Here is a 17,039-nt window from a genome sequence, read left to right on the forward strand (position 1 = left end):
GGTAATTTTGTGGGAGGCTGTGGTCTTTCCCCGGCTTCCTGAACATCAGGACCTTGGCCGTCTTCCAAAAGACCGGGAAGTGTTGGTGTTTTAGTATGGCATTCGTTATGTGTGTTAGGTACTCAGTTGCTTTATCCGTGAACTCCTGGAGGACACGGTTTTGAATGCCATCATGACCAGGGGCTTTCCTAGCAGCGGAATGCATTATAGCCCAGGAGACTTCGGCAGTGCTAGCATGTCGAATGTCGTCGCGCGATGGTTGGGCTAGAATGCGTGTAACCTCTTGGTCAGTAGCAAGTGTGAACGCTGGATCTGATGGTACCAGGTTCGGTGTGAATGACGCTGCGAGTGTTCGGGCCATTAGTTCTGCTTTCCCTTCCGCTGAGTATGCAGGTCCGTCAGGCCCTTGAAGCGTTGGGGTGGATATTTTCTCCCTGGTGAAGTGTCGGGCTAGTTGCCACTGGATGCGGATATGGAGGGGGCATGTGTTCAGCACACCGCTCTCCCGGCGGTATGTCAGTTTCCGAGACCGGAGCCGCTGTTTCTCAGTCAAGTAGCTCCTCAGTTTGCCTCACAAGGGCCCGAGTTCACCCCGCTTGCCAACGGCGCTCGGCAGACCGGATGGTCACCCATCCAAGTACTAGCCCGGTCCGACAGCGCTTAACTTCGGTGCTCTGACGGGAACCGGTGTTACCATTGCGGCAAGGCCGTTGGGACGTCCACTAAGCGAAAGGGCGAAAATGTACCGGAAGCTTTCCGGAAGTCAAAGCACACTTACTTCCTGGGCGCCTGTATCTACTTCTTTACAGGTCTCATAGGGGAATAGAGAGAGCTGTGTTTCACGCGGAAGTTGTTTGTGGAACGCGTGTTGATTCGTACACAGGAGATTTTCGGTCTGCACAAACATCATAATATGCGAGAGTGAAACAAGTTCTAAAATTCTACAACAGACAGTGGACAGAAATGTAGGCCTATAATTTTGTGCATCTATCCGACAACACTTCTTCTAAACCGGAATAAACTGTCCTTTCTTTCCAATCCTTAGGGGTACATCGCTGCTACAGAGACCTATAGCAGACTGCTGACAGAAGAAGAGCAAACTCTTTCGGTACTCTGTATGGAATGTTACTGACTGCCTCTCGGGGGTCCAGTGGTCTTTCTTCTGATGAGCGATTTCAGGAATTGATATTCAACACCAACAATGGTCCGGCCGCTGTGGCCGAGTGGTTCTAGGTGCTTCAGTCCGGAGCCGCGCTACTACTACGGTCGCAGGTTCGAATCCTGCCTCGGGAATGGATGTGTGTGACGTCCTTAGGTTACTTAGGTTTACGTAATTGTATGTGTAGGGGACTGATGACCTCAGAAGTTAAGTCCCATAGTGCTCAGAGTCATTTGAACGAAAAATAGCCGTTGTGGCAGGTTCAGATGGTTCAAATGGCTCTTAGCACTATGGGACTTACCATCTGAGGTCATCAGTCCCCTAGAAATTAGGACGCCACACAGATCTATGCCCGAGGCAGGATTCGAACCTGCGACCGTAGCCCCTAGAACCGCTCGGCCACCAAGGCCGGCTTGCGGGAGGTGAGTAGTGCCCGAGAGGACAACATATTATTCGGTCTGTAGTGCAGTCCCGTACACCCACGCCACGTTCCTCGAGTTGGGAAACGAGTTTCTGTCAACGAGCACAGTGCGGAGATGTCTGGGGAATCAGGGACCGTCAGAACGGCGTCAGCCGGTCGCAGCTTTCCTTCACGCAGCAGCACAGACAGCCACGACGATTGTGGTGCGGCCGATGATAATGCTGCACACACGAGTGCGACGAAATAGTCTCTTCCAACAGGTGCCGGTTCTGTGTGCACGTATCGATGCTGGGAACGGAGCGAACATTCCGAAATTACCTTCGCCATCGTCATTCGGCCCTAGTCACCCGAATGACGGCACTGGGTGCCACTGGGTACGCAACACGATCACTTATGGTGTACACAGCCTGTGATTTCGACAGCCGTCGCTTCACTTCTGACACTCTGAAGGCGGTGCCAGCGCCATTTCTTGGATGAATACGTGATGTTATCTTTCAACAAGATAACGTAAGACTATACGTTGCCTGATCTACCTCGATACACAGGTTGTTCGACTGGCACCCCAGCCAACATATTCTCCTGGTATCCTAACCACCTAATACATTTGGTGATGGGCTGAAAAGAGACTCTATGACTGCTGACCTACGGCAGGGAGTTCAAGCAGCACCGAGTGTCCAGCGACACCTGTAGTCCAACTTCAGTTCGACTCGACGCTCAGACCGGCTAGAGTTGTAGTTGCTGTCACAGGTCGCAGCTCTGTCAGCTGAATTTCAAATTTCACTGAGTATTCTTCCTGATATTATGTATACGCCAAATAAGAAAAAAATCACGTAAGAGCAAAAACTATCACTGCTGGACGATTGCAGGAAAGAATCGCAAAGAGACTGAAGCTGTAGAACTGGAGGAGCGTCAAGGATCTCCCGGTTCTAACACAGACCAAGTAAGGATCGATCGGAAATAGCACCATATGTAAGGCGCCAAATGGTCTTCAGCTCGTAAGAAGCGCATTACTTGTTCGTATTGCCTCAACTTTTTGTCGATTTTCATGTGCTAGAAAAATGAAGACATTAATTTGTTTATATAGTTCCCTTATATTTTTGTGTTAAAATGTCGTAGATGTGTGAGTCCTAATGTTCGAGGGAAGCTGTGTCCTGTCAAGTCAGCGAGTTTGCAACGCCCAGTCGATTGCTGAATCACGGCATACGGCAAAGATCACAACTACGAGGCAGCTGGCCGCTACAAACGTTTGCCGGCGACAGCATAGAAGAAACACTTATTGTTAAAGAGACAATTACCGTGGTATGTTTGTTCGCAGAGACTGGTTCTTGGCTTGTGAAACCTGGTAGTCAAGGAAGGCAAGATTCGGTTACGATTGTGGACGCGACCGTAATCAGTCATTTTAGACGGTAATTCCAGACTCAGCAATAAATAAAGATATCACACGTTATTAATGAAAGAATAAACAACTGTGCAATTAATAGCGTTTTCAGTGGGTTACAGTTTACCAAATGAACACAAAATACAGACACAGCAAATAATGTTTTAAAAACAAGCCAATGTGATCTCTGTTAGAATTTTAAGGCAAGTAACCACAGTCACGGCTGAAGACCTTTAACGTCAAGAAAGGCAATTACAAAAAAATTTAACAAACACACTATAAGACAGCAGTGCAACAGCAAACGTTAATTTAAAAAGACAGGCAACTGATCACCAAACGGGAGCGACAAAACGATGGTAAACTTGCTAACACAATCATTTGAACCTGCTGTAACGCCAAGAACAGCAATTATATAAGAATTTTAGAAACATACAACAAAACAGCAAATACAATAATAAAACACAAGGGCGAGTCACACATGGTGCACCAGGAATCGACCTCTGAGTAGGTCCGACAAAAAACACTTTCGCGAGCACCCGAGAGTTGCATTCACTCCACAAGATGGTAACTCAGACTAGTGGCAGTCTAATGAATGACTAATGATAATCTTGCTGAAGCTACCTGACGTCCAATAAACCAAGATGTAAAAATACGTTAAAGCCGGAACCGGCGGTCTGGACTCAGTCTGCAGAATATTGTGCTTAGAGCGCCCGGAACGAAAAAGGAATCGCTACCATCAGAGTAGAAGAATCACCAACCGGCCTACAATCAAGAAAGCTGTCAAAACTACACGCCTTACCGTACAGCAGCGGCAAGGCGAGGAAACGTACACTGCCGTTACATACAGTAACCCCCAGGGCAGGTAAATGGGGCGTTAGCGAGCATGAGGCAGGAAAAATACGGCTAGTTGAACGTAACAAATAGTAACAAGCTGAACGCAATAAATAGTAATAAGAAGTCGAGGAAAGCTAAGAAGATACTCCTTCCTGAAGCACTCCGCTCGCTGGTCTTTGCCTCGGCGACACTACGAGCAGCAACACGAACCCAAGTCACTGGAGGATCGCGAGATGTCACAATGGTGGGGGTTTCTCTATTTGGATTGAAATGCACTCATCTTGCTGGGTCTGGTTTACGACGAGGTCGTGCACCCTCGCGACCACAGGCCTTCCATCCGGCAGTCCACGCGCGCCGCCAGCGGTCCCGGCGTGTTCGCGCACTGCGCAGACCTGGCTCCTCCTGAGTCCCCAACTGAACTTGCCCACTGACACGACCCTGAAGAACCACGACGTCGCCCCAAAGATAGGACCACCATTATTACTACACATCGATAACAGCCGCTGCTGCCACTAGCAGACAGGCAACGCTTGCGAAACCGAGTGGTGCGCCGGCCGGCGTGGCCGAGCGGTTCTAGGCGCTTCAGTCTGGAACCGCGTGACCGCTACGGTCGCAGGTTCGAATCCCGCCTCGGGCATGGATGTGTGTGATGTCCTTAGGTTAGTTAGATTTAAGTAGTTCTAAGTTCATAGGGGACTGATGACCTGAGATGTTAAGTCCCATAGTGCTCAGAGCCATTTGAACCATTTTGAACCGAGTCGTGCCAATCAACACGAGGAGAAGACAAACAACCGCAACTACGTCAACTAAACGATACGGTCTGGCCTCCAACAGAGGGTGGAAAGCTACAAAGAGCACCAATGCGAGCCGCAGCACGGCTCAGCTTGTCCTTTGAGAATTTCAGTAGTAGTATCAGAGTGTCGTTCGAGTAGTGAGCCTCGAGAGAGATAATCTCAAGAGTGTCATGAGATCAGCTCACACATACGATACATGAAGTAGTCTGCAATGGGAGTAGCAGTTCTAAGTCGTTTAGAGAGGTATTTTGAGAAGATTATCGCCTTGTGTAGAAAATGATGATTTCACCGATTTTGGTAGACTGTAGACTCGCCAGGTAAACGAAAAGCTCCGATTTATTGAAGTGTGGGGTTACTTTCTTCTGATTGTCATTCATGGCTCCTTAATAGCCACGCGATAGTAGGCGAACCCTGTTTCAATATTTTGTGAGACTTCCCGTTGGATAGTGCATGTGAGGAGACATGTTCTCGCGAAGTCGTTTAGGTATTTTGTGGTTTAGGATTATAGTACGCGCTAAGGAACGGTAGCGTCGCACTGCATTAATGTGGTTGTAAAGGTGTACGCAAGCAATGATGGATAGTGATTCAGCGATATTTCGTTAGGATTTAGTGTGTGACTTTCGCTTGAGCGTCGCAATGTAGTAAATTCCGGAAATCTCGTTGGCTGCAGTGCTTGTGTAGTCTTGTGGTGTGCGTACTGTAAGACCTTCAGTACACACACCATCAGATTATTTGACTTGTCGCTCTAACGAAGTACGCGAGTGTCAGCAATATGTCTCGTGGTCTTATCGTGGCGTGTTTATCTTCTGCCGTTAGGTCAGACGATAGAAATGCCACTTGCACGCTTAGAGTAGCAGATTGGCGGTGACCAACTTTAAACAGAACTTCATTAATTTTCACACACATTTATTAAAATAATAGCAAGCATAAACATTACGTAACTTGATTCTGGATGCTATTTACAATTGACAATCTCAAGTTCCTTTGGTCTTGGTACGTCAATCTTATTCTCACATATCTCTGATACTTGACAAAGTGTCTATACATTTATCTTCATGGCTATGTACAGGAATATGATAATCTTATTACGCACAGACTGAAACTTGAGTGTAGACTGGTACAGACAAATGTAGACAAATGCAGACTAATGCAGACTAATGCCGACTAATGCCGACTAATGCCGACTAATGCCAACTAATGCAGTCTAATGCAGACTAGTGCCGACTAATGCAGACTAATGCAGACTGACTGATCGGAGGTCTGTACACTCGTTATAATACCTCGTGCGTTCAGGAATCACTGCGCGAGTGTGATCCGCGAGGAGAAAAGGTTCTACGTTAGCAGCGATCTCATTGGCGGTGTTACATATTAATACGCGGATCGGCGGAAGCAGAATTTGGTCCGTCTCTAAGACAGCGCCATCTCGTAGTGCGGAGACGGACGAGCGCTGCGCCTGCGCTGTTCTGCTTAGCGGGGCGCGCTCTAGTGGGAAAGTTGTGTACGCGCTGACTACGCGGAACTATGTACACAACAAGTCTGTATTAAAGAACGGTCTTCGAACGTAATAGTTATTTATTGAGAAACAATCGGAAGTTTACTGAGAATGTGACAGCTTTGCCCTTTGGCCCTAAACGAAAAATCCAGAATCATTTAAAAGAGAACATGCTAATTCTGTCCGAAAGAGATCATCGAGTTTTAGATATTGGTGTGTCGCACAAGTCAACGCCTCGTGGTTGAGCTTTGTCTGATTATTTGAATTCATACAGCTGCAAAGTTGCGGTGACACTCAGGCTTTTTGTTTTATTTTTTTTTAAATTCATGTCCGCTTAGTGGGGTTTTGAATAGTGAACCAGCACTCGTAAATGAAACGCTGACTTGTACCTGTAAATGATTCAACTGCAGGAAATAAATAAAACGGATTTCAAAAAAATGGCTCTGAGCACTATGGGACTTAACATCTATGGTCATCAGTCCCCTAGAACTTAGAACTACTTAAACCTAACGACATCACACAACACCCAGTCATCACGAGGCAGAGAAAATCCCTGACCCCGCCGGGAATCGAACCCGGGAACCCGGGCGCGGGAAGCGAGAACGCTACCACACGACCACGAGCTGCGGACAAAACGCATTTAAACTGAAAAAGTCAGTAACCGACACGTCCTTTATCCCCAAACTGTTACAAGAAAAAAATAATCAGAGATTTATTTGAAAGCTAACTCATATCTGAATGAATGAATGTTTGGTTTGTCGGGCGCTCAACTGCGCGGTTATCAGCCCCCGTACAAAGTCCCAACATTTGCTCAGTCCAGTCTCGCCAGTTGCAGGAATGATGATAAAATGACGTGCACAGCACAAACACCCAGTCATATCGAGGCAGGAGAAAATCTCTGCCCCGCCGGGAATCGAACCCGGGACCCCGTGCTCGATAAGCGAGAACGCGATCGCGAGACCACGGGCTGCGCACACTCAGATCAGGATTATATCTTTTGGGAATAAAGTAGATCCCAAAGGCAAAAAGTAAAAGACTGGAATATTGGTAAACGTTCAAAGAAATTAAAGATAAGGAATGGTATTTTTCAGTGAACGACTTGTAGCGGAAAGAAAGATAATTAATCTTTAGGCAGACAAAGCAAGCTTAAGTGTTATGGAAAAGTGATTAATTATAAAGGAAATTCTGAAAGGTTGAGATTAACGAAATAGTTTATTATGATAAAATTTCAATAGAGTAATGGATATTGTTATAGCAAGGCGCTACTTATAGAGGTTATCGTTGGTTGACAACGAGACATAAACAATATAAAGTTGTATCTTTTCCTTGTGAACGTTTTCTCCGATTGACGTAAGAATTTATTACGTTCATACTCTTTGAGTTCATACTCTTGAAGCTTTTAAAGAGTAGAAACAGCAAGAGGCAGTAGATCTATATGGCGTATTCTTCAATTATATACGAAGGTTATCGTTTCTGGTATCAACGTTGTTGAGAAAGTATAGTTGTGTCGTCAGAGAATACAGAGTAAGCTTCACTGTGTGTCCCTGTTATTGTTGAAGTAAATACGAGTACATCACTCCTACTTCCCGTAGACTCTCACATTTGGCATTTTTTCTGGCGACTGACACTAGCTTTGGTGGTTGTTTATCTTTCGTACATAGTTAACTCTGATGGTCAGATGCGTTTTTGTAATTAATATTAATTATTATCCAGATAGCTACCATTGAGCCCATTATACCAGGAAAAGTGTTATTGTGATCATCCTTTGATACATAGTGATGTCGTAGCGAGCGGTAGTGTAATTTATAGCGCGAGAAGCTGAATATAAAATCTTACATGACGTCGTTGTGTTAGTACAGACAATTATTTGACGTCCCACAGATTACGTCGTTGAGAGTAGGTAATATCTTGTCAGGACAACTAATTGTAGTACTACGAGAGTGAGCTTCATCGGCCGACGATGCTTTTCACGTATGTATTGCAGTGCTGATACAGCTTGTTCATACAGTGTATCTCTTAAGAGTTACTGGTATCGAAAGGGGCGGCGCAATACACATAATAGCTGAAACAGAATCCAGAAAACTACTATCGTTTGAATAGTTAATGAGAATGGTACAAGAAAGGCTATGCAAAAACATGGTTGATTATACAGCGACAGCATATGAAAGTGATTTACACGGATTCAAGGGATGAAAAGGAGTATGACCAACAGAAAGTTGACTGTTCAATACATAGAAAATAGGTCGTGATAGAGATGCAGCAGCCGTGGGACCAACTCCCCTTTAGCCGATGTGTATAGTAAGAACTACATTGATCACTTACTGCTAGGTGTGGTGTAACAGACGACAAGTGGACTGTTGTATGCGCTATCTAACGCCCCTGGCCTAGCACAAATTCTAATTAAATGATAAAATTGAGTTGCGGGTTAGGAGTTGTAAGTTATGTGCATAAGTACTGCGGAAGTATTTGGTTTTTATATGTGCAGATAATTCAAACACCGAGCCAGCAACCGGCGCGGACTTTCGTTAACGCGGCAAGTAGCGGGCTGCCATGGAGCAAACACAGTGGGGCTGATGACGTCGCTCCGTGGAGGTCCAGAGTCGCGGCGGCGGGATACTCCGAGGCGGCTGTTGGACTTCGGGAAAAAAAACCAAGAAGGTACAATGGGGAACTTTATGTATAACAGCGAAAGTAGGAAGAAGCAATTTAACGGCCGGTAACGCAGTAGGCGGTACATCAAGAGCCGACTGCACATACGTATCAGAAATAAATCGCTGTAACTACTGTAAAAAAGGAGTTCTGAATAAGAGTTATTACGAGAAGCAGTCAGACAGCGTCAGTTACCGGTGAATGATCGCCATAGGCGACATTTTCTTCACAAGCTGCGCCGTCCCGTCTTTCACTCGACGAATTTAGTCAACATTACGACAAAGCCGAACTTCGCAAATAATAAAAGTCATCAGTGGGGTGGGGACAGCGCACTAGGTGATAAACTAAAGAAGATGTAACGCTCAAGAAAACGTCTGCGTAGTCCTTCAAATTGGAGTTGCAGCTCTGAAACGCGTGTTCACCTAAAACAGGAAAATAGAATATTGTGATAGAAGCCCCGTCGTTCTGTCCACAGATGACCGTGTCATCCTCTGGCATGCGGCGTCATTTGGATGCGGTACGCAGGAGCGTGGCGTCAACAGACCGGTACCCCTGTCATTGTCAGCTGTGCAGACATTGGAGCCGGCAGTCGTCATCCAGTTAGCTTTTCAGATAGAACCAGGCTGAGCAGACCCTGCCCCATTCCATCCTCCAAGGAAGTAAAAATATACTCCTGGAAATGGAAAAAAGAACACATTGACACCGGTGTGTCAGACCCACCATACTTGCTCCGGACACTGCGAGAGGGCTGTACAAGCAATGATCACACGCACGGCACAGCGGACACACCAGGAACTGCGGTGTTGGCCGTCGAATGGCGCTAGCTGCGCAGCATTTGTGCACCGCCGCCGTCAGTGTCAGCCAGTTTGCCGTGGCATACGGAGCTCCATCGCAGTCTTTAACACTGGTAGCATGCCGCGACAGCGTGGACAAGAACCGTATGTGCAGTTGACGGACTTTGAGCGAGGGCGTATAGTGGGCATGCGGGAGGCCGGGTGGACGTACCGCCGAATTGCTCAACACGTGGGGCGTGAGGTCTCCACAGTACATCGATGTTGTCGCCAGTGGTCGGCGGAAGGTGCACGTGCCCGTCGACCTGGGACCGGACCGCAGCGACGCACGGATGCACGCCAAGACCGTAGGATCCTACGCAGTGCCGTAGGGGACCGCACCGCCACTTCCCAGCAAATTAGGGACACTGTTGCTCCTGGGGTATCGGCGAGGACCATTCGCAACCGTCTCCATGAAGCTGGGCTACGGTCCCGCACACCGTTAGGCCGTCTTCCGCTCACGCCCCGACATCGTGCAGCCCGCCTCCAGTGGTGTCGCGACAGGCGTGAATGGAGGGACGAATGGAGACGTGTCGTCTTCAGCGATGAGAGTCGCTTCTGTCTTGGTGCCAATGATGGTCGTATGCGTGTTTGGCGCCGTGCAGGTGAGCGCCACAATCAGGACTGCATACGACCGAGGCACACAGGGCAAACACCCGGCATCATGGTGTGGGGAGCGATCTCCTACACTGGCCGTACACCACTGGTGATCGTCGAGGGGACACTGAATAGTGCACGGTACATCCAAACCGTCATCGAACCCATCGTTCTACCATTCCTAGACCGGCAAGGGAACTTGCTGTTCAAACAGGACAATGCACGTCCGCATGTATCCCGTGCCACCCAACGTGCTCTAGAAGGTGTAAGTCAACTACCCTGGCCAGCAAGATCTCCGGATCTGTCCCCCATTGAGATGTTTGGGACTGGATGAAGCGTCGTCTCACGCGGTCTGCACGTCCAGCACGAACGCTGGTCCAACTGAGGCGCCAGGTGGAAATGGCATGGCAAGCCGTTCCACAGGACTACATCCAGCATCTCTACGATCGTCTCCATGGGAGAATAGCAGCCTGCATTGCTGCGAAAGGTGGATATACACTGTACTAGTGCTGAAATTGTGCATGCTCTGTTGCCTGTGTCTATGTGCCTGTGGTTTGTCAGTGTGATCATGTGATGTATCTGACCCCAGGAATGTGTCAATAAAGTTTCCCCTTCCTGGGACAATGAATTCACGGTGTTCTTATTTCAATTTCCAGGAGTGTAGCTAGCAGTGACGGGATACCAAGCTGAGCCCTCAGCATGGCAATCATCTACAGTGATCACTCGGCCATGGAGACCGATATTTTGACAGATGGCGGCGAACTAATAACAGAAAAATATTCTCAACCTGTCAGTCACAGACAGTCGGTGAAGAAACGACTGTCAGTATCATTAGAAAGAGAGGTTCTGGCAGACTGGAAGTACAGCTGGGGCCATCGTGGGTGCCTCTATAGCTCAGTCGGTACGAGATACTTCTGTTTCTGAGCCACGATCACACACTTCGGACGTGTCCCCCGGCTTATCCGGTGCACCACCAGCCCTCTGTCACTACACTACACTACGCCCTGGAGACGGCGCCACTGTCCATATCCGCCGCTGCCGCTGAGTAATGGGCGCACCTCCACCACTGTCTGCACGCCTTATCCTCCCCTCCCCCACTCCCTCCTCCTACCCCCCTACCCCCTCCAATGCTCCCCCCTCCTCCCCTCCCCCGCACACAGTGACTCGGCGGCTAGGTCCGGCTCGCCGCAAACTTCCTTAATTAATTCCTCGTTGTCGTGTCCAGGCGGCGTGTCCAGCCAACTCCTGGAAGCTGCTGCCGACGACACCACGCCGTGACCTCCCCCCCCCCTCCCCACCCACATAGCCGCCGGCGCCCCGAGAGTCGCGAGTCGCGCAGCCGGTGCAAACACTGTACGTCCGGCCGGCAGTCGGCGCCCTGCAAGGTAAACACCGAGACAGTCGCTTCCACAGCGCAGAGTTCCCGCCCTGATTGTGCTAGGGGGCGTTATGGCTGCGTAACAGGCCTCTGGGATTCTAAATGACTCATCAGAGACCGTAGGAAGAAAAACCTCGTTCATTGAAACATGGAAGTAGTGCTGCTACCCAGCGACCCATACAATTAACAGTAACTGGACATCAATAAACACTTCCGGGCTAAGTTGCCGTGGTCGATCTGTAAAACTTTAGTGGATAGGGCCAATAATATTTGTGAACCAGGCTACTTACAAGAAGAACTAAATCATTTACGAATGGCCTTTGCAAAAAATGGTTATACGAAAAACGAGATTAACCGAGCACTTCACCCAAATAGAAAAATGCCTAAAAATAGGAGAGAGCAACAACCATCAGCTGGAAAAGTATTTCTTCCGTTCATCCATAATATCACGGATCGCATTGAGAAAGTACTAGCCAAGTTTCACGTAGAGACCATTTTCAGACCTACTAAGAAAATTGGTGAATGCCTAAGATCAACAAAAGATGCTCGTCACCCCCTAGCCACCCCAGGGGTATATAAAATTCCGTGCAGTTGTGGCAGGGTTTACATAGGAACTACAAAAAGAAGCATCAATACACGGTTGACGGAGCACAAAAGAAACCGGAGCACAAAAGAAACTGTCGCTTGGGACATATCGACAAATCGGCAGTAGCGGAACATGTTTTTAAGGATGGAGATCACGAAATAAAATTTGGTGAAACAAGCGTGCTAGCGAGGACGTCGCATTATTATACACGTATGTATAGAGAGGCAATTGAAATCCACAAACATCAATACAATTTTAATCGTAAAGAAGAGGGATTAAAATTGGATAAGCTATGGCGGTCGACGTTGCATCAATCACGTGACAATCGATTGCCTGCAATCGAGAGAACAGACGATAGCCAGAGATAGCTGCACATCGACGCCACGTGACGTGCGGTGGCGCCCTCTACGATATCCATATAAGCGGCGGCCCCAGCTCCTAGCAGCCAGTCGTTGACTCACCTCCGAAGATGTTCTCCGTAGTTGAGAACGAAACGTCAGGGAGAAGAAGTCTTACAGATCGACCACGGCAACTTAGCCCGTAAGTGTTTATTGATGAAGACGCCGGCCGTGAAAGCCTACATGGAATGAGTAACTGGACATTTTCACTAAGCCCGGTCATACAGCCGACTGGAGAAACCCACTCTCAGCATTCTCTCTCATTTCGTTTCTCAATCTGTCACGTCACTTCCTTTGTCACTCGCTTCGTCACTTGTGTTCTGTAATGTTGCCCTTTCTCTGACTCTGATCTGTCTCTTTCATACCACTAGTATGATAAAAGCGATGATTATGGCGATTAGTTCTGCCCATTTGGCAGGTGAGTCACTGCACGTTCTCCATTCCTCAGTCCTCCGGGTTTCCTGCCATTTTTTACGTAGCTGCGTATCGCGATGGATCGGGCTGACAGGCATATTTTGAAGTATCCGATACCACACCAAGTTCTCCGTCCCCCCCCCCCCCCCCCCTTCGCCAGTCACATTTTGTTACGTTTGTAAATATCACGAATAATGACTTTTCATTTATTTTTTATGCTAACTGGTGAATAGTATGTTGTGTGTGCTAAGCTATCATTAGTCAATTATGTAAAAGTTATACCTGTCGGCAATGTAAACATTACCACATTAATGAGCTAAAATTAGATTCACGAAACAACAGGCAAACCATACGAACCATATACGCTCTTGTGTTATACCAGAAATTTATAATATCTGAAGAAAAGATTGCTTGATGTGAAGTAGTTTACTTCGTAACCAGTTTCGACAGTAACTAGCTATTATTCTCGAATTTTAGATCTCTCTGAAATATAATTACACATCAGTCTCGTCGACATATTGAGAACATGTTCCAGTTATAATAATACAGCTCCATTGGAGCATGCTCTCAGTATATCGACGAGACTGGTATGTAATTATAACTCTGAATGATCTGATAATCTAAGGAATGCAGCTAGTTACTGTCTAAACTGGTTATGAAACAAACAATATCACACCAAGCAATCTTGATGTTATAAATTACAGCATTAGATCACCCCAAACAATAAGCGTAAATTGTATGTGCAAAAAATGTTACTAAATAATATAAAGAAGCAATTCTTTGTTACATTAAGATTTATTAACTTCATATTGTTAAAAATATTCGCATCGTAAATTTGAAACCGGAGATGTTGTACTGTTTATTCTCCTTTGTAGCCAATTCATTTTTGTAATTTACTATGTACACCATGGTACGATGTATTTTATTTGTAACCAACTTCAGCAATTATAACTTAATCAAAAATGTAATATTAACATTGGCTTCAACTGCAAGCAAATACAGTTCGTTTCCAAGTCTTTGCATCAAACGTTTAGGGGCGATGGATCAAACTATGGCCAACAAATTTAGTCGGCGACTAAACCTTAGCTGACGCTTCCGGGCGTCATTAGGTGCCCGTTCTGGAACGGCAAGATTTCACCGAACTCGCAGATTTTTCTAAATAGGTGTGCCGCATGTCACTTACCACAGCAAACTGATAGAAAACCTGAAGTATGTCTCCAAGTTTTAGAAGCAAATTACAAGCTTTAATTTTACTGGGCCTATCATTTTGATACGGCGCAGATTCCTGAATGATAGGCAACACACATTGCATACACATGCCACAGAGTGCCTACACAGTGCTGCCTCGCAGGGGCATAACCGATAACAAAGGACGCCTAACGTCGCCGGGAGGCTTCGGTGAACATTTTTTCTCTAATAAAAGCTGTTCCCTCTGTTCTGATCTATCACCTGTAGACGTTTAATGCAAAGACTTGGAAACGCACAGTATATATAGAGCAGCGGCTGCGACCGCCAAGGTGGCGCATATTTTCAGGTCACAAGAGTGACAGAACTATTGTTATGACCTCAGAACTCTTGCCGTGTTTCCACTACTTCAGTTAAAACTACATTTATGCCACAGACCGGATATTATGTGCATGTTTTACGTACGTCGGTACAGTAAACTTAAACCTCTGGATCTCGGTAACGAATAACAATATCGAAATTCGTTTAAAGGCCTCCCCGAGAACATAATTGGCGAGGATTTGCTGCTGTGCCCGCTGACAGAACTGTGCATGATTCTGGAAAGCATTGCCATGCAATTCGTGATGTAGGCGTACGTGGTAAGGATGGAACCAGTGACGTGTAAGAATACGATGTACACTGGTTTTAGGAATGCCAGTCTCCTGTTCAAGCTGCCGTGTGCTCACATGTGGATTCATAGCAACTGAAGCGAGAACAGTAACATTGGCAGCTTCGTCTGTGGGAGTGCTACGATGGTTGGGTTGTCGTGGGTTGAAACTTCCCAATTCCTGAAGCGTCGCAACAAGACGAGAAAACATCGTCGGGAAGGTGGGCTCCTGTCAGGATATCGCTCTCTGTACAGTTCCGCTGCCTGCGTAGCATTTCGCCTACCTCCAACAACAACAAAAGAAACGTTATGTCGATGCAGTTTGTAGGAAGGACAGCCTTTACTTACGCCTACTCTACACAACAGTATTTAAAAGGACTAAACTACTGTACGAAATGTACCCTTACATAAGGAGACAGTATTGCAATTACTTTCCTGCTAAGGTACATTCCCCATAGATTAGTAGCATTTCTACCTGCTCTTCGTTGTTGTACATTCTACTTACACAACTCTTCAACTGACGATAGTTGACGGAATGACGCGTGTGCATTCTACTTATGTTTACATTTGTCCTCTGTCAACGTCAGCACGTGGATGTGTTCCATTATCGCGAATACCTGCACTAAGCGCCGGGAGCGTCAACGTCAATGTTGTGTTATGTAATTAAAAACGTTGTGTTTCAGCGAATGGTACACTGTGATAATTTTTAAATAGGTCTTTAGGAGAGGAAATGAATTACTGAATAAAAAATTCGGGGTGCCATTTAAAAAGAGTCATACTGCTGTTCATATCTTTGTAAAAAACAAAGCTACAACGAAGGCAATCATGCTGATTGATCTCCCCCTGACGGCTGAGGAACAATTGCTCGACACAGTTTGTAATTTGCACCTGGACAAACAGTTATTTACCAGGTGTACCGGTATGAAATGAGCGTTAAGATACAAATGTGTCGATAGGGAACATCTGCTGTGAACGAGCCTCAATTTTTTTGTTTGGTTGGCATGACATCTGTCAAAGATATTTAGTATATATCAAGTCATGGAACAAACAACATCATATGTTTTCCTCGTGTTAACAATGTCGAATTTTGTACCAGAAAGTGATGATTTGCGGAAAGCATTAATTTTTTGTTTTCATTTGAAAAAAAAAAGTGCTGCAGAGTCGCATCGAATGCTTGTCGAGGCATATGGTGATCATGCTCTACCAGAAGCAACATGCAAAAGGTGGTTTCAACGGTTCAGAAATAATGATTTTGATGTAAGAAATGAAGAACGTGGAAGACCACCAAAAGAGTTCGAAGACGACGAATTGCAAGCAATATTGGATGAAGATGATACTTTGAGTCGGAAGCAAATGGCAGCAATGCTACATGTTGCACAACAAACAATTTCTGACCGTTCGAAAGCTATGGGGAAAGATACAAAAGTATGGAAAATGGGTGCCACATGACTTCAATGAAAGGCAGATGGAAAACCGAAAAACCATTTGTCAAATTTTTCAATCAATTTTGCATCGAATTGTTACTGGCTATGAAAAATGGATTTAATTTAAGAATCCTAAACGGGAAAAATCATGGGTTAATCCGGGACATCCATCAACATCGACTGCAAAACCAGATCTATTCGGCAAGAAGACAATGCTCTGTGTTTGGTGGGATCAGAAAGGTGTGGTGTATCATGAGCTTCATAAACCCGGTGAAACTGTGAATACTAATCGTTACAAACAACAAATGATCAATTTGAACTATGCATTGATCGATAAAAGACCAGAATGGGCCAGAAGATATGGCAAAGTAATTTCTTTACACGACAATGCACATGCACACAAAGCAAAACTGGTTCAGGATACAATCAAAACACTTGCCTGGAGCTGCTACCCCATCCGCCATATTCACCAGACTTGGTTCAAATGGCTCTGAGCACTATGGGACTTAACATCTGTGGTCATCAGTCCCCTAGAACTTAGAACTACTTCACTAGGACATCACACAGATCCATGCCCGATGTAGGATTCGAACCTGCGACCGTAGCAGTCGCGCAGTTCCGGACTGAGCGCCTAGTCACCAGACTTGGCTCCTTCCGACTACCATCTGTTTTCATCAATGGGACGCGCAATGGCTGAGGAACACTTCGATTCCTACGAAGAAGTCGAAAACTGGGTGTCTGATGGTTCAAATGGTTCAAATGGCTCTGAGCACTATGGGACTCAACTGCTGAGGTCATTAGTCCCCTAGAACTTAGAACTAGTTAAACCTAACTAACCTAAGGACATCACAAAT

General features: G+C 46.2%; 1 pseudogene; it reads right to left on the reverse strand.

Annotated features, from left to right (window-relative positions):
• Positions 1 to 597: 597 nt before the first annotated feature.
• LOC126215480 (5S ribosomal RNA) lies at positions 598 to 715 on the reverse strand (annotated as a pseudogene).
• Positions 716 to 17,039: the final 16,324 nt, after the last annotated feature.

The sequence above is a fragment of the Schistocerca nitens genome, chromosome 12, assembly GCF_023898315.1.
Source record: "Schistocerca nitens isolate TAMUIC-IGC-003100 chromosome 12, iqSchNite1.1, whole genome shotgun sequence".
Classification (NCBI taxonomy): domain Eukaryota; kingdom Metazoa; phylum Arthropoda; class Insecta; order Orthoptera; family Acrididae; genus Schistocerca; species Schistocerca nitens.